The sequence below is a fragment of the Lepisosteus platostomus genome, chromosome 17, assembly GCF_059453375.1.
Source record: "Lepisosteus platostomus isolate fLepPlt1 chromosome 17, fLepPlt1.hap1, whole genome shotgun sequence".
NCBI classification, from domain to species: domain Eukaryota; kingdom Metazoa; phylum Chordata; class Actinopteri; order Semionotiformes; family Lepisosteidae; genus Lepisosteus; species Lepisosteus platostomus.
In genome coordinates this window covers 23,491,822-23,507,213 of record NC_142627.1, presented here as the reverse complement: position 1 = coordinate 23,507,213, position 15,392 = coordinate 23,491,822, and the positions used below count along the sequence as shown (strand labels likewise).

General features: G+C 38.9%; 1 protein-coding gene across 2 annotated transcripts in view; it reads right to left on the bottom strand.

Moving 5' to 3' along the window:
* Positions 1-875, bottom strand: part of mcph1 (microcephalin 1) — a 58,800-nt gene extending 57,925 nt beyond the window's left edge. The window contains exon 1 of one of the 2 annotated variants that reach the window (XM_088609561.1): positions 417-875. The gene's annotated coding sequence lies outside the window, so the exon portion shown is untranslated. Of the gene's footprint in view, positions 1-294; positions 363-416 lie in introns of those variants that run through there. The other variant, XM_088609560.1, reaches the window with a different exon arrangement.
* Between the last annotated feature and the right edge of the window lie 14,517 nt (positions 876-15,392).

Sequence of the window (15,392 nt, the reverse complement as noted above, 5' to 3'; positions counted from 1 at the left end):
AGGATGAGATAAGCACGCATGTACTGTGCTTTCATCAATAGTGAGGCTAATTCGTGATTTAAGTTCTTTTATACCCGACACAAGCTTGTTCCGCCTTTTCTTTGCAATATGACCTATAATTTCAGCACAGGAATGGTCCGACTTATGTACAGTGCCTACTTTGGCACCATTAAGCTACTGTAACATTATTAAAAGAATGAACTTTTTATAAGCTAGTCTTTCCTTGGCCACCATATACGCAGATCTGAATTAAACTGCGGTTTCTTGAATTAAATGAGCATTAATTTCAAGTACCTTGTTTGGGAGAATTTATTTTTGCGTCGTCTCTTCCATATCAACGGCCCTTTTATGTGATAAGCACTCACGGTGTTTATATATTATTTTTCCCGCAGCTGGTTCTGCAAAGGGGTACTTACACCTCCATTAATCCACTCCTCAGATAAATGCATGCCAAGTGCTTTTTCTGACAGCAGACTTTGCATCTCTACACACCGTGCATCCCAAGTTTCCATTCTTAACGAAAAGCCACGGGGTGGACGTTTTTCCCACTCTGTCCACTGCTGGCTGGTCCAGTTAGCCGGTAGATCGGTGCCGACTGGGGTCACAGGGGGGCCAGCCTCTTCCTCTGGGGAGCCAGCACTGCTGGTGGACGTATTCGGAGGGGCAGGCCAGGCAGACGGGTCAGCAGCTGAACTGTCAGCGGGGCAACCGCTTGCAGCAACAATCAGATCGCCAGTTTGGGTTTTTTTGTGAATCCACAATTACCAAGTAAAGTTCCCTGTTTTCTCTTGGGCATAATCGTCGCTTTTCAGTAACATATATAGAAAACTGAATGTCATTGGAAATGTTCTGTGCAACTTCACTGCGCGCCTTTTTTTATAGAAAACGTAACCAAGAGTGACTTGTTACCTTGTCCGTTTATCACGTGAAAAGAAACGTTGCCTACTTTTGTAACAGCGCCTCCGTGCCTTGATCGGTAATAGTATTAAATTGCTTAGATATTTCTATGTCAACAACACGCTCAAAACAGAAACGCAAATGTAGTCTATACCGGGAAAAAAGTGACACATAAATAGGAAATTTTATAAATGGACAGTTTCCATATTTTAGAGACCTCCCCAAAATTTCTCAGATGGTCTCTTCAGGGGAGCTCGGGCCATATTCGGGGGTGCTAAGCCCCCCCTGGGTCCCCCGTAATTCGCACCATGGACATGAAACACTTGTTGGAAAAATGTGTTCATGCAGAAAGTATAGTTTGATTGAAGTTTTTTGAACATTAAAAAAGTATATATTTTTTTAACTTTAGCTTCTTAACAAAAAGTAATGCATATATTGTATAGTGTATGTGTTACCAAAAAGATTTGTGTTGTTGTATGTTTGTGTTTATGGCAGATTTTTAATAAATGATATAAAGATATGAGAGATCCGGATGGAAAAGGATACAGTAGGTTCACATAAGGACTCAACCTTCGGTGATTCCTTTCTGCTTTAATGATTTGTCTTGAGCACCTGCATTTCAACATCCCTGCATAAACCACGCAGGAACAGAAAGCCTCCAGTCCCTTCAATACCTTAACAGAATGACTAGGTTATTTGTTCCATTTTATGAGGGAGTGATTCATACTATTATGGGTGAAGTCAAGCAGCGAAATGTTCAACAAATTGAATAACATGCTCATTTTTGTTAAAAGGTTTTAGTAACCCAGAACATTTTGGATACAGGCCTGTCAACATGGGACTGTTCCATCTATAGACGCTGCCTGCCAAACTCAAATCCATTGCAACAAATTGCAATAAATTGCAAAAGACAGGCTCTATTCCTGAATTCCACATTAACTAGCAAACTACATAATATGTCCCTTTCTGGATTTTTTAGGCTTGACTTTATTAAAGAGCAATGACTGTATTTTCCAAAAACCTTACTTACACATTACAATATCCAGTACAATAGTGTATACCTACTGTATACTGTATATACCATAGAAACTTGACTTGCTAGAGAAATTGTTATTACAATATTGATTTCGCCAGTATAAATAAGTTACGGATGCTTGGTAGAAAAATTAACAGAAGTGCTCCAAACGGAGAGAAGAGCAAGTCTAAAATTGTTTTATTAGACAGTGAACCAAGAGTTGTGCTGGTCATGTCAAACTTTGGTTCTCTGAAAATCCTGTCACTAGAGATCTTAAATAGTTACAGAAGATCATTCTTTGACATTGCACACACCATTTAAAGCACTATATAACCCACTAATGTTTTTAATTGATGTTAATTTATTTGATAATTTTAGCATTTTTTGCCTTTGTTTTGTACGTCCATTCATTATACAGTATATCCCTTTAATTTGAGTTCTTCCTCTTCTGTTTCCAGAGGAAATTAAAACATTAAACAAGTGATTGATTTCTGTTGCAGGGTCCATCAACTTCCTATAACTACCAAAGGTCTGCAATCTTCCTTGGATAAAATTATTTATCAACTAAAACTATTAAACTGACAGTAATCAAATTAAAAAGTTCTAAAAAAAGTACTTATCTAAGTACTTCTCCCTTTTGAATTGTATTTTGTATGAAACATGCAGTAATTGATTTCTGGGTTGTTCTGTGTTTCCAGGACTGATGAGTACACTAAACTGATGTGAGTTATAGATTAGACGCAGTTTTGTGTAAAGACTCATTTTAATGCTTGTGAGATAAGAGTTTTTACCATCTCCAGGGTGGCCTGTTGGAGAGGTCTGGCTGGGGAAGCATCCAAAACTTTGTGCTCTGCAAAATAGGGCTGTAACTTTATTCAAGGTTATTCAAGTCTAATCTGCAACAGATGGTGTTCAACAGAAAAAAGAAAATAAAATCCACACCTCTCAGATGTCGTACATTAAGAAATATTTTGACGCAAAACAAATTGATATGCACAATGAACAATATACAATACAATAAAACAGATTCACAACAATGGTACTAAGTTGAACATTTTCAGGAATCAATCAGTAATCTGTTGCAGATTGAATCAGTCCAGTTCTTTGTAGTGTGGCACAGTGGTGAGCATTGCTGCCTTACAGCCCTGTGGCCCTGGGTTGAATTCTGGACCTGGGGTGCTGTCTGTGTGGAGTTTGTATGTCCTCCCCATGCTGGTGTGGGTTTCTTCCAAGTTTTCCGCCTTCCTCCCACAACCCAAAGACACACTGTACTGGTGGGTTAATCGGCTTCTGGGAAAATTGGCCCTGGTGTGCGTCTGTGTGTCTGCAATGAGCTGGTGTCCCATCCAGGGTGTATCCTACCTTACGCCTACTTACTTGTTGAGATAAGCTATAGTTCCCCTGTGATCCTGAATGGGATGAAGTGGTTAGAAAAAAGAAGGCTAGAGAGAATTCTTTGTCTGACACATAATATCCAGTCTATGGTTTTGTATTAGAAAGTTGCAGTTTTCCCAGAGAAAAACATCACATTTAATTTTTCTGTTTTTACAATGTGGATATCAATCTGTGCTGCAGGACCACAATAATAAAAAAATATTGTTTTCCAAGAGGTACGGTATGTGAAAAGACAAGTCTCTTACATTATGCGTCAGCCTGTCGGCATCCATTCGAAACAAGACTGAGAACTGGAAAACATTGTTAGACAAAGAGTTATGGTTAAATCAAGCAAGCTACCAAACCATGCGGTGCAAGACAGCGCAACCGGATGGTTCAGGAAATGGCTTGATGAGATTCTTAGCTCTATTGGCCACATAACACCAGTGTGATTCTCATTTGCTGTCCTCATGTTCATACTGATTTGCTTAGTCAAGTGTATAGAGAAATAAAGAATGTATTGTCACACACTCAGAGGCTGGGGTGCCCAAGCAAGTGATATTTTACATAGAGGGGTCAGTAAAACACAAACACAGCCATATGGTATAACAGCCAGTGCTTTTTGTGAGCGTGGGAAAATAGAACACAAACCACAACCCAACAAACTAAAACCTGTGCTCTTCTTTGAGCTTCTGGCAAACTCTGCTCAGTCCCTCAATAGTTGTAGCCAGGCAGCTAAGCAGCTTACTAACTTACACAATAAGAGTCTCACAAATTCACTCTCTCAAAGTTTCTCATAAACACTTCCAGACAAAAGTCTTCCCAAAACAAAGTTTTGCTCTGAAACTGACTTTCCAAACTAATGGCACCCGGTTGATTACATCTTTCTCCATGGCTTCCCCCAGCCTGTTTGCACAGAGGATCTGCCCTCTGCGTCCAGACAGCAGATAGAACCACACCTGAAAGACTCTGCTTCCTGGCCTTAACACTGACACCTAAACTACTGTATCACCTCTTCAGTGTTGGTCAGGTGATTGAAGCCAGCCTGTCATTGTCCACAACATTATGAGGATAACAGTTCAGACAAGGATCTCCATCTCGTTTAATCATTCTGACCTTTACCATTATAAGATCATTACTATCATTACCATTACAGGATCATTACTATCTGTCTTAAACAGCAAACAGTCTTGAGGAAGAATTAGCATCAAGATCAACTCGCATGATTCATGAGAGGAACAGCAGATGATGTAGTCCAACCCTAGAGCATGCAGCACATCCATCATGACTTCACCCACGAGTATGTCCTGCTTCCACACCTGTGTGTACTGTGTTTAGTTATTGGGATGAATAGGTGCCGTCACATACAGAATAATTCTTGTGAAAACACACGGAAAGTGACTCACATTATTTGTTAATGATTTAAATCTTCAATATTCCTTATTTGGATGGTGTGACATTATTTTATCATTTAGTTTGATTAAGTCCTAAACAAAGGATGCTATGAACTCTTGCTGGGTAAGTATAATTGTTCTCAGATTATACTGCAAGTTAGTAAAACAGTCAAGTCTCTTCTTTGTTGAAAATACAGAACCTTTTCAAAAGATGAATGGCGTATTTCATTTTTAAAGTACATATAATTGTGCGCACTTTTGTTTCACCTTTCAATGTCCTTGACCACTGAAAAGAGGCCCTGGTTGTGAATCCACACAAAATACAATTTAGAATGCATATGTTGCAACAGGTCATATATTTTCAACCCATTTAGAGAATCCATTTACAAGAATTACAATGCAATTTGTTAATTAAAAAGGGAAAGAAAATGGCTCAGGGGGCATTATTTTACACAATGAAACCAATTTTGAGCTGGTCTAGGGATTATCAAAAGAAAATGAAATCCCAGAACCAACAATTCTTCCTGTTTTCCCCAGCTTTTATTTGATTGATACTTTTTTCCACAATACTTTTGTGTGCGCAGTTGTGCAAAATTACTGGGGTGGAATTGCCCTGAGTTAAATATAATTGAATTTGGAATTGCAGCACCTGTCTGCCTGTCACTCTAATTTCAAAATATTTGGTAAATTAATGCACTCATTTACATAAACAGGAGGCTGATTTCCTCAAGTACAGAATGAGATAGTAGAGGTTTTTGTATGTGACATTTGCTTACTTCTGCTTTTGAAGACTTTTTTTGTAATGCAGAAACAAAAGCTTCTGCTTGGAAAAGCCACAATATTATTGACTTGTGTATTTTCACAAACGTCTGAAAAAGTGTGAAAATGCTTTTACAATGCCATTGAATTTCCTTTTTTTTTTTGGAGAAAGTCTATTCATTAGCAAACCAGATAGTAAATAAAATATACAAATGTTGCAGGAAATGAACATCCTTTGAATTATTCACACAGTGAAGATACAGTTGTAAACGTTTAAGGGAGGCACTAGATTAGAGGAGGTGGAGATATCAGTCTAACTGAGGAGAATAAGGGTGAAGCAGGCTGAGTGGAGGTGAGAGAAGGAAGGCTCCACACACACCCATGCTGACAGCTGTGAGGGGAGAAGGTAATGAATATCCTGGAGGAGGTCCAGGAATTAAAATGGGGTGAGAAAGAATTTAGTAGGTGCAGTCAATTTGTCTTCAGTGAAAAAACTAGAAATAATGAAATGAGCGAGGTAAATAAATCTATTATCTATGTAAAATATGAATCAATAATCAAATATGAAGGTGAAATATAAGATTAAGGCCCATGGCTAGCAGCCTAAATCTGCCATTATACATAGCTGGATGAATACTGCCCGTACTGTCTGGCCTATTCACCCAGAGCAGGGTCTGGGAAGCCTAAATTAAGTTTCCTGACCCGACAGGTGGGAAAGTAATGTGTTTATTCTAGACTCCTACCTAGCAAGGAAAAGCTTCCTACAATAACAGAGAAGAAACAGCTAACAATGACCTTTCTTTGACCATAATCTGCAGTCTTGTTGTAAGCCAAGCGCTGTGATATACTACTCTCACATACAGTACATGACTAATACTGTACACACTTATTAAGGATAAGACATTTAAAAAAAAAAACAGTGGGTAATAAATTAAAGAGTGAGTTCTGTGCACCTCTTTGCTGTACTATTTTTAATTCAAAACTGGATGTTAAAATGTTTTCACAATGCATCGCCACTCCAGCTCCTGCATATCTGCTCATTGTATTTATTTACCGCTTGTATTAACACTGTGTAATATATGCTTATTTCATTGTCTCCCTTTTCTAGCTCTCTACTTGCACAATGTAATACTTTCATATCTGGAAGGCACCTGTCAAGCTTGGCTAATAAAGGGTGGAGTCCAATATTATTACACAGACCTGTGCTTGTGTTCATGACCTTGCTCCCAGATTCCCCTTGGCTTGTTTACTCCCCATGTCTACTTGGCTTGGGACCCCTCTTGCTCTTTTGGATTTGCCCTTTACAAAACGTCTGAAGCTGTGGGAGAGAGCAGATGTACACTGTCCATTCTAATACTTTGGGCAGAATTCTAGCTGTCTAAATACTGGTTGTGATGGTACATATGTGCTAGACTGAGCCTATACAAAGCCCCCCCACACACACACACACTGTGGCTAAGGATATGCTCCTGTGGCTGGAAGGTTTCTGGTTCAAATCCTATGGAAGGTTGGAGGAATCCTACTCTGTTGGGCCCCTGAGCAAGGCCCTTAACCCCAAGTGCTCCAGGGGTGCTAATCAATGGCTGACCCTGCACTCTGACCCCAAGCTTCTCTCCCTGTCTGTGTGTCTCATGGAGAGCAAGCTAGGGTCTGCAAAAAGATACATTCCTAATACAAGAAATTGTATATGGTCAATAAAGTGATCTTATCTCTTATCACTTTCCACAGTAACACATTTTGTGGCTGAACAGCCTGAAATGAAGACACATTTATTATAATCTATGCAGGGTCTTGGTTGTGCCATAAACCTTCCACTTTTAATAACTGTCTTGACCTTGCTCCAGGGGACATTTAAATCCTTCGAAATCTTTTTATATCCATCTCCTACTCTGTGCCTCTCCACAACTTTATCCCTGAGATCGTTTGATAGCTCCTTGTGGCCCATAGCTGACTGTGAGTTTTACTACCCAGCAGAGGAGACCTACAGGAACAGCTGAATTTATTCTGAAATCAGCACATTCACTAAATTTGAACATGAGAGTCACTATGATTGAACACAGGTAGAGGCTAATTAGCTTGTTGTGTGATTTGGCAGACAATTGGTCACATCAGAGCTACTTTAAAATTGCTATTACTAAGGGGTGTGTACACTAATCCAAGCCATTTTTTCATTTAATTCTGTTCTTATTTTTCAGAGCATTTGAACATTTGTTTTTCACTTGGAAGTTGAGTGTTTCAATGTGTAAATAACAGTAAAATACATTCTGATTAATATGCCTTGATTTCAGGCTATTAGGCCACTAAATACATTAATTTGGAAAGGGTGTGTAGACTTTATACAGGCACTGTATTTGCCAAAAGCTGGCAAAGCACACCGATCTAAAAATCACATTTAAGATCTGTGCTCATTGCCTACAAAAGTGGTAAACAGCTTTTATAAGACTGATGATTCTCTGCAACATTACGTCATGCATAGTACTGGAGCAAAACTGATGCTGATGTCGCTTGTGTTATATTCTACTCTGCTTCAAAAAGCAGAATGCTTGCTGTCTCTCGGGATGTGAAATGCTGGGACCGGTAGTGCTTATTTGCTGGACTCAGATTAGCTACATTGCCAAAGGGGTCTCTCTCTGCTCCATTACTCTGAGCAGACTGCTGGAGCACTGGCACATTCTGAGGAGAGCAGATTTGTTTCAGATTTGTGATTGAACTCTGCCGCTGTGAAACTCTGCCGGTTGTCTCAGTACTGGTACTGGTAGTGCACATTCTCTGGTCTCGGATTAGCTGCATGGGCAAAGGAGCTCTTTGGCAGAACAGTCCAATCCAAAGATCACATACAAGATGTGTACAATTTGGCAAATCATTTCTTAGATTATTTTAAAACGATTATTATATAGATGGTGTTTGAAAATGCACTTGAGTACATAATACATACATTCATTGTATTGGTGACCGACTAAGACATTGGCCAGAGTTGAGGGGTGGAGCTTTTTAACAAACAATTGCAAATAAGTACCTATCTACATGGATTTGTGCTATATCTAACTTGAAATGATCCATCTGTTTCTTTGAACATTTTTGTGCCTGTACTTCAGGGCTGCTGCATAATCTGGCTTCAACAAATTGCCAGTTTTATGGAAGAGCAAACAAAGCCTTCAGAGCAGTTATAATACACGTGTATGCCATAAGGTGTCCATCATTAATTTTCTTATGTTTTCATATTTTTTACATTGAAACATCATGGACTTCGATTCCAACAAAGACAAAAGGTAATTAAATTACTGTTTTTATTCTGTAGTATGCTGACAAAAAAACACAGTCATTGTATGCTTTGTGGTTTTATATAACCAAAGATTTTCCATTACCCTGGATATTTTTGCAGAAAACATCTTGATTTCTGCAATTAAAGTAAACAAAACATCATGTAACAGTTGTTCAGTTTGTCAGTATCTTTCAATGTTTTAATGGAAAGAAAATAACAGCATATGAGTGCCGGGTTTCCAGTTAAACCATAGAAAACACAAAAGTAAAAATCAATACAATATGTATTTTCCACTAGTCATAAGGTTTCCATAGAGTCGTAACACTAAGTGGAAGAGTCTAGAGTGATACCCATGTCTCTTTTTATTATCTTTCAGGCAAATGGAACTACATACCTCCAACTACATACCTTTTATTGTTACATACCTTTTAATTATTGTTGCCACATGTAAAAAAGCATGGAAATTGGTTTGAGGGTGTATTCTCCATGCAAATTAACATGCAGGTGACGTTTTCCACGTAAGCGCTGATTCTTAATTTATCTAGTGCTGACGTACACACTGGCAATGGCTGAACGAGCCTTTCAAACTCTGAAAGAAAGAAACACCCTCATTAAACAGGGTGAAATCCACTGTTCGAGCCACTGAACCAATATATATCAGCATCATTTTTGTACCTAATTATGAAGAGCTGTGAATAAGGTTTCATCTATTTGATACAGCATTTTGTGCATACAGTACACACACACCACTTTCATTTCTGCCTATGTGCAGAATACATATATACTAATACACAGACTGGACCAAGTACAGACAGCTTGTTCACTTGCACTCTTTCTAATCAGATTTTCAAAAACAGTTCCCTAGAATCTGGAGCTGCCATGCCACAGTATTTCCACTAGGTGTCATTTTAACATTTTTTTAAGAAATCTGAAGCACTGCCTAATGATAGTTGTCATGCATTCGGTGACTGCACATGTTCTTTTGTCCATTTTCTCATGACACCTCAAGAAAACAGTACTGGATCTCACCGAGTGATCATTCTGCCACATGGTGAACAGCTCTCAGATGAGAAGAGGCCGTTTGGCCCATTTAGTACAGTAGTAGTGGTTAATGTATCCAAGATCTCATCTGGTTGTTTCTTGAAAGAAGCCAGAACAGTGGCTTCAACAGCATGGCTGGGCAGCTTGTCCCATACTCCCACATCCCTTAGGGTAGTGAATATATATATATACAGGGTTAAGGTTTCTTTCAGATCAATATACACAGTTAGCTAAGCTAAAATATTCTACAGCACTTCTATTGAAATTGACCAGAAGGATTTAAAAAATAAATTCTTGTTTGTACATTTTGTTCCACTTTTTTCCAATTCAAAGTAAATTTCCTTATTATAGTTCAAACTATTAATATGACTTTGACTATTTCTACTGCTGCTGAATCTCCTAACAAAATAAAAGTAAAATACATAGTGGTATTACAATTGTGTGATAAAACCAAGCAATCTGTCTAAGTCGACAATAGAACTGAAACTTGCTAAGATCATAGTTATAGCGAGCCATATCACAAGGATGGATTTTTTAAAGTAACATTAAAAAAAGCAGATTGTTTTGCCAAATCCGGTTTAAAATTAGCCAAACAGTCTGGTTTGTAATTCATAATTCTGGGTGCGTCACTAAAATAAACGTTTCTGCAGTCTGAAAACATCAGAGGGAGCACAAATCAAGTGACAATTAATTTGATTTTCCTTGATTTGACAGAGCCCATTATGTCAAAATACATCATAGGAAATCTAAAAGCACACTCTTACTTAAGCATGTGCATCGTGTGTATGATCAAAACTTAATTACTCCTGCTGTTACTTTCTGGAGGCTGCAACAAAGGCAAAAAGGATGATAAGACTCTCTCTGCCCTGCTGGATACATGTGTATCTTTAAAACTACAGTGAGGAGTTTAGTTGTTTGAGAACAGAGACTCTTTGTTCCAGTGAAGGTATAATAAATCATAAATTTTAATTTTATTTCCTATGTGCATTCATGTGTGAAATTATGATAAGAATGGCATAGATACTGTAGTAAGTACTATTATGTACATTCCCCTGCTAGAAGGAGGCATTACATATACAGTACCGTACACCCACGAATATCCCTTTTAGTGATCATTCGAATTCCCCTACTCTGCATTAATCTGGAGCACTTTGGATGAGTGTGCCTCGAGGGCATCGGCATACGTGCTGTGGGGAGATTAGATCTTAAGCATGTAAAAGAAATCAGCTGACAAGAGAAAGCTTGTGACTTTAACAATTCAGACTGAAGGACAGACTTGCATGGCGTACAGTTTTAATCCTTTAACAATACCTTTAATTAAGCTTTTCTATTGTATGTAGCCTTGGTGTGAAACTTTGTTTTAACCTTTCCTTCATTTCTAATTAAATCTGACTAAAACAGCATGCCGTGATGTCTTCCAAAAATCGGCGAGCTGCTTTAAAAACCACTTTGCTGTTCCCCCACATTGCCTTTCGTCATCCAGGAGTCAATTATGTTGTGTGCCGCAACACCTCTGCCACTAGTGCGACCTGCCAGGTCTGAATCAATGGCTGTGATGTCTCAGTTCACAAGCATTTCAGAATAACTTCAAAAGCTGTTGCATTCAGGCATTCTCCAACAAGTTCAGCAATACCATAGAAAGTCAGAGATTAGGGGAAATGTTACTAACATTATGTCATAGCTTTGTATAAAATACTGTCGAGGTTGTGTAAGAATGGATATTGATGGAAATCGCTTTACAGGCATAATAAACTGCACAAAGTGAAATTCAGGGAAAAGGCAAATTACATGGAAGCTGACTACTGTGAAACAACCAAATAGATGTTAAATTATTTTCTTTGTGCAAAGTGGGTTTTTGTCTTGGGCAAGTGTTCGTGCCAGATTAATTAATAATACTATCATCTTATTAAACCAGCATCATTTAATTTTTTAATGAATACAGTTATTTAAACCTTCACTTTCGAGCCTTACAGGGGAATATAAAAACATTCCTTGTAATTCATTTCAAAACAAGTGACTTCTTCCAAAGAGACACAGATAACAGTCATCTTTTGTGGAAAGCATGGCAAAAGAAAATAAAACCTTTGTGGCATGTGCTTTTTTTAAATTAAAGCACCTCTGAGTGTTCTGTAAACGAAGATGACAGGGAGACAACTAAATGGGTCTCTTCACCAGACAGGCTCAAGGACAATTTCTATTGAGACTGAACTTTTACTCTGATGCTCCGTCGATATGCAGATTTCACAGTCTTGTCGTACAAACGAACATCCAAGGAAGCCAGAAGAGTGATGCGGGGATGCAGTGCTTGAGAAGACCAGTAAGAGCAGGGTGCATTTTGTACAGACTCCTCTTCTGTTTTCACGCCATAAACTACATGCAACTCAGCTGAACCAGCTGAACCAGCAGCTCAGGCCAACGCAATGTACTACAGCCTCACTGGCAGGCCTGAATTCAAGAGGCCTGGACTGGTCGAGCGAACCAGTCACAGACACTGTTTACCTTTTCTGCCTCCCGCAGACCAGCTCACACAGTGTTCCCAACGGGCTGATGGCCAGGTGGAATTGAATGTGACCTGAGCCTCTGACCTTCCAAAGACCTCCCTTGCTCTACACATTGCGCAGGAAGATCAGAACCAAGGTGCACAATGAGGGACTCATAACTACTTGTTCCAACAAGTAGAAAGGCTCAGTCTTTAATTAGTTAATTAGTTTTACTGCCGTACCCTGAATTACACACAATTGCTAATGTAAGCAACTTTAGAGCTTTGAAGCTCCACTACCTGTTGCAAATGCTTTGCTTCCATACAGTATGTAGGTTACTCAGTACCCCTCCCAAATGAAATCACATCTGAGTTTACTCAAGCCCAAGAGGTCAGATACACCGCCAATAAAATGTCTACAAAGCTTGTACATGTCTCTTGTGCTCAGTGTTCTGTTTCCTATGAGTGGGCCTTCCTAGCCCTCCCAACAGACTTAACAAAAATGCTGATGATCTTTCAATAAACTCAACAGACTGTAGTACAGAACAGTATTTAAGTAAGTCAGCAACAGGAAGTCCTGGCACATGAATATGAATGAGAATGAGGCTATCAATTTAGATGAATACAGTATGAGCTGAAAGTCAGACAAATGAAGCAAACTCAGATAAAGATCAGACCTGTTTATTCTTGCAATCTTATCGAATAGCAGATATTCAGTAATAGACATAAAACACAAAACAATGTAAATGTTGAGCTGGGATGGCTGTCACCAGCTAGAAACAGGCTGTGATATACTTTCTAACCTGCACAATCTGGAATCTCGACCTGAATGAGGCCTTATCCTCCAGAGAGGAAGCAGGGGGTATACTGTATGTACTGTCCCGTCCACAAAAATTCAAAAAAGAATACAAGGAAATATAGTGCAATATTTTAGAGGTACTAATCTGAAAATGCTGTTATGCTGTATATACATGTGTCATGGATAATGTGCAGTGCTTATGCTGTAGAATTATATTCAAAGCACTGCAATGAAGGCACTGCAGGAATTTGTTCTATTAGTCTTGAAATAGATAAGTATATTATTGGTGCTTCCTATAATATCAAAAGAAGGGCCAAAATAAATTATATAAAACCACCAGATGTTAGTTAAACAAAAACCTGTGACATTTACTTGATAATAGTTTGACAATTATCTCATTATCATGGGCAATTACCCCATAATCTATAATATGATTGATACATACACCAGCTAGTTAGGAGACCTAATGTTCACAGATATTATCTCACAATAAAATGGCTGTTGGCATAGGTTGTTTGTCCCACAAAGAATTCAAAACATTAATTGTGATCAGCCTGCTTAACAGCTCTCTAAGAAAGGAATTAATATCACAATTCATCAGCATGCTTGGAGAATTCTGTTTTGTTTTTTTTGGATAGAATTACTTTAGTGGAGAAATTCTAAGAACTTGCAAATCTGTGCAACTTTTCCCCACCTCTGCTTTCAGTATAAAACAAATGTGCATTTATTAGCATAACTGGGAAGTAAAACAGAGTTAAGGGAAAATTACTCAAAATCACAATGCTGTGAAAATGAATACATTTAAATAAATCTGTATTGGCATTTACTTGGAAAACAGGACTATCCCATCTGTTTCAGAGTTCAGAGCACACAACAAGTGAGCAGCAGATCATAGACTTCGTCTGCAACATGTAGTGAAGGCTCAACAGAAACGCTGCTGAAATGTAGTAAAACAATTTCAGAAGTGCTTTCTGTTCTAGTCAAAACGTTTCAGAAATGCATTTTCTCTGGAGGAGAAATATGATTGGCTAGAAGTGTCAGCAACCTAGGCTTCATTACGTGCCATTACCTGCTATTTAAACAGTACATGGAAATATGTGTATGTTCTGCACTTACAATGTGTTTTCAATAAAGTATATTTAAGTAAAGACATCAGTTATCAGTTATCTACTAGTTATGTAGTATCATCAGTTATCTTAGAATGATAATTTAATTTTTAAATAGTTCTTTTTTTTAAATGGAGCCTTTTTATTGCTAACTTTTTAAAATTGAATTGGCTCACCATTACAGCCTTTTATAGCATCTTATAAGCTCAGCACAGTGGAAATGAGGACTGCTGTGTAAGAACACAGGAAAAGCTACATGTAAGAAGAGGTCGTTCATCTCATTACTAGTGGGTTTTTAGTCACTAATTGATCCAAGGATCTTATCTTTGACATTGTGACTGGGTAGCTTATTCCATCCTCCCACAGCCCTTTTTGTGAATAAACTCCTCCTGTTCTCAGTTGTAAAAGCACCACTCTGAAACAAGGTCTTGTCAAAGCAATGCTTTACATGTTGCAAGGAACACAGGGACTAAACAGCAAAGTGAGTGTCACAGTTGTCATCCCTCCTCTAGAGGGCGCTCCTGCCTTTTTCTGTATTGATCTTAGTTAATTAGTTTCACCTGTTTCTTTTTCCCTATCTAAGCCCGGATTCTCCGTAGCTCAGGGCTTGGCTTTGGAAGATGGATGTCTGTAGGCTTGCCTATCCGCCGGGCTCAGGAGTAGTCCGAGGGCAAGGCCTTTTACCCAGACGTCCTGACCTACTGAGTCCGGGGCTCGGAGCGCCTTGTCCTGTGATGGTTTTAACCTTCCGTGTCCTACTTCCCTGTTCCTGTGTTCGTCTCGGATGGACCTCCCGGCAATGGAAACTGGACTGTGCTATAACTATCCCTCTGGACTTTACTGGATCTGCTGCCTCAGCCTTTCCCTGTGCACCGGATCACCACCGTCACTGCTCCCTGTCTGTCGACCTGTCCTAACCTTTCTGTCTCTCCCCTGAAGTGCTTCTCCAGACACTTCCGGATTATACCGTCACGCATAGGGTCTTTAAACAATGCTTTTCACGGGAGTCAGATCCAGCTCTCATGACAGTAAGCTTTAATTAAGTGATGCAGGTGATTTACTAAAGCAGCTCCCATCCACAGCCCTCTCAAGAGGGAAACAAAAATCAGATGACACAAGTGGAAAACAAGAACAGGCTCTTCTTTTCTCAAAGGGTTGTGGAAGTCTGGTAAATCTACCTAGCCATGTTGTTAAAGCCCATCCCCTGGTTTATTCTAAGAAACATTAGAATGAGGTGAGCCGGAATGAAGATCATGACGTATGTAG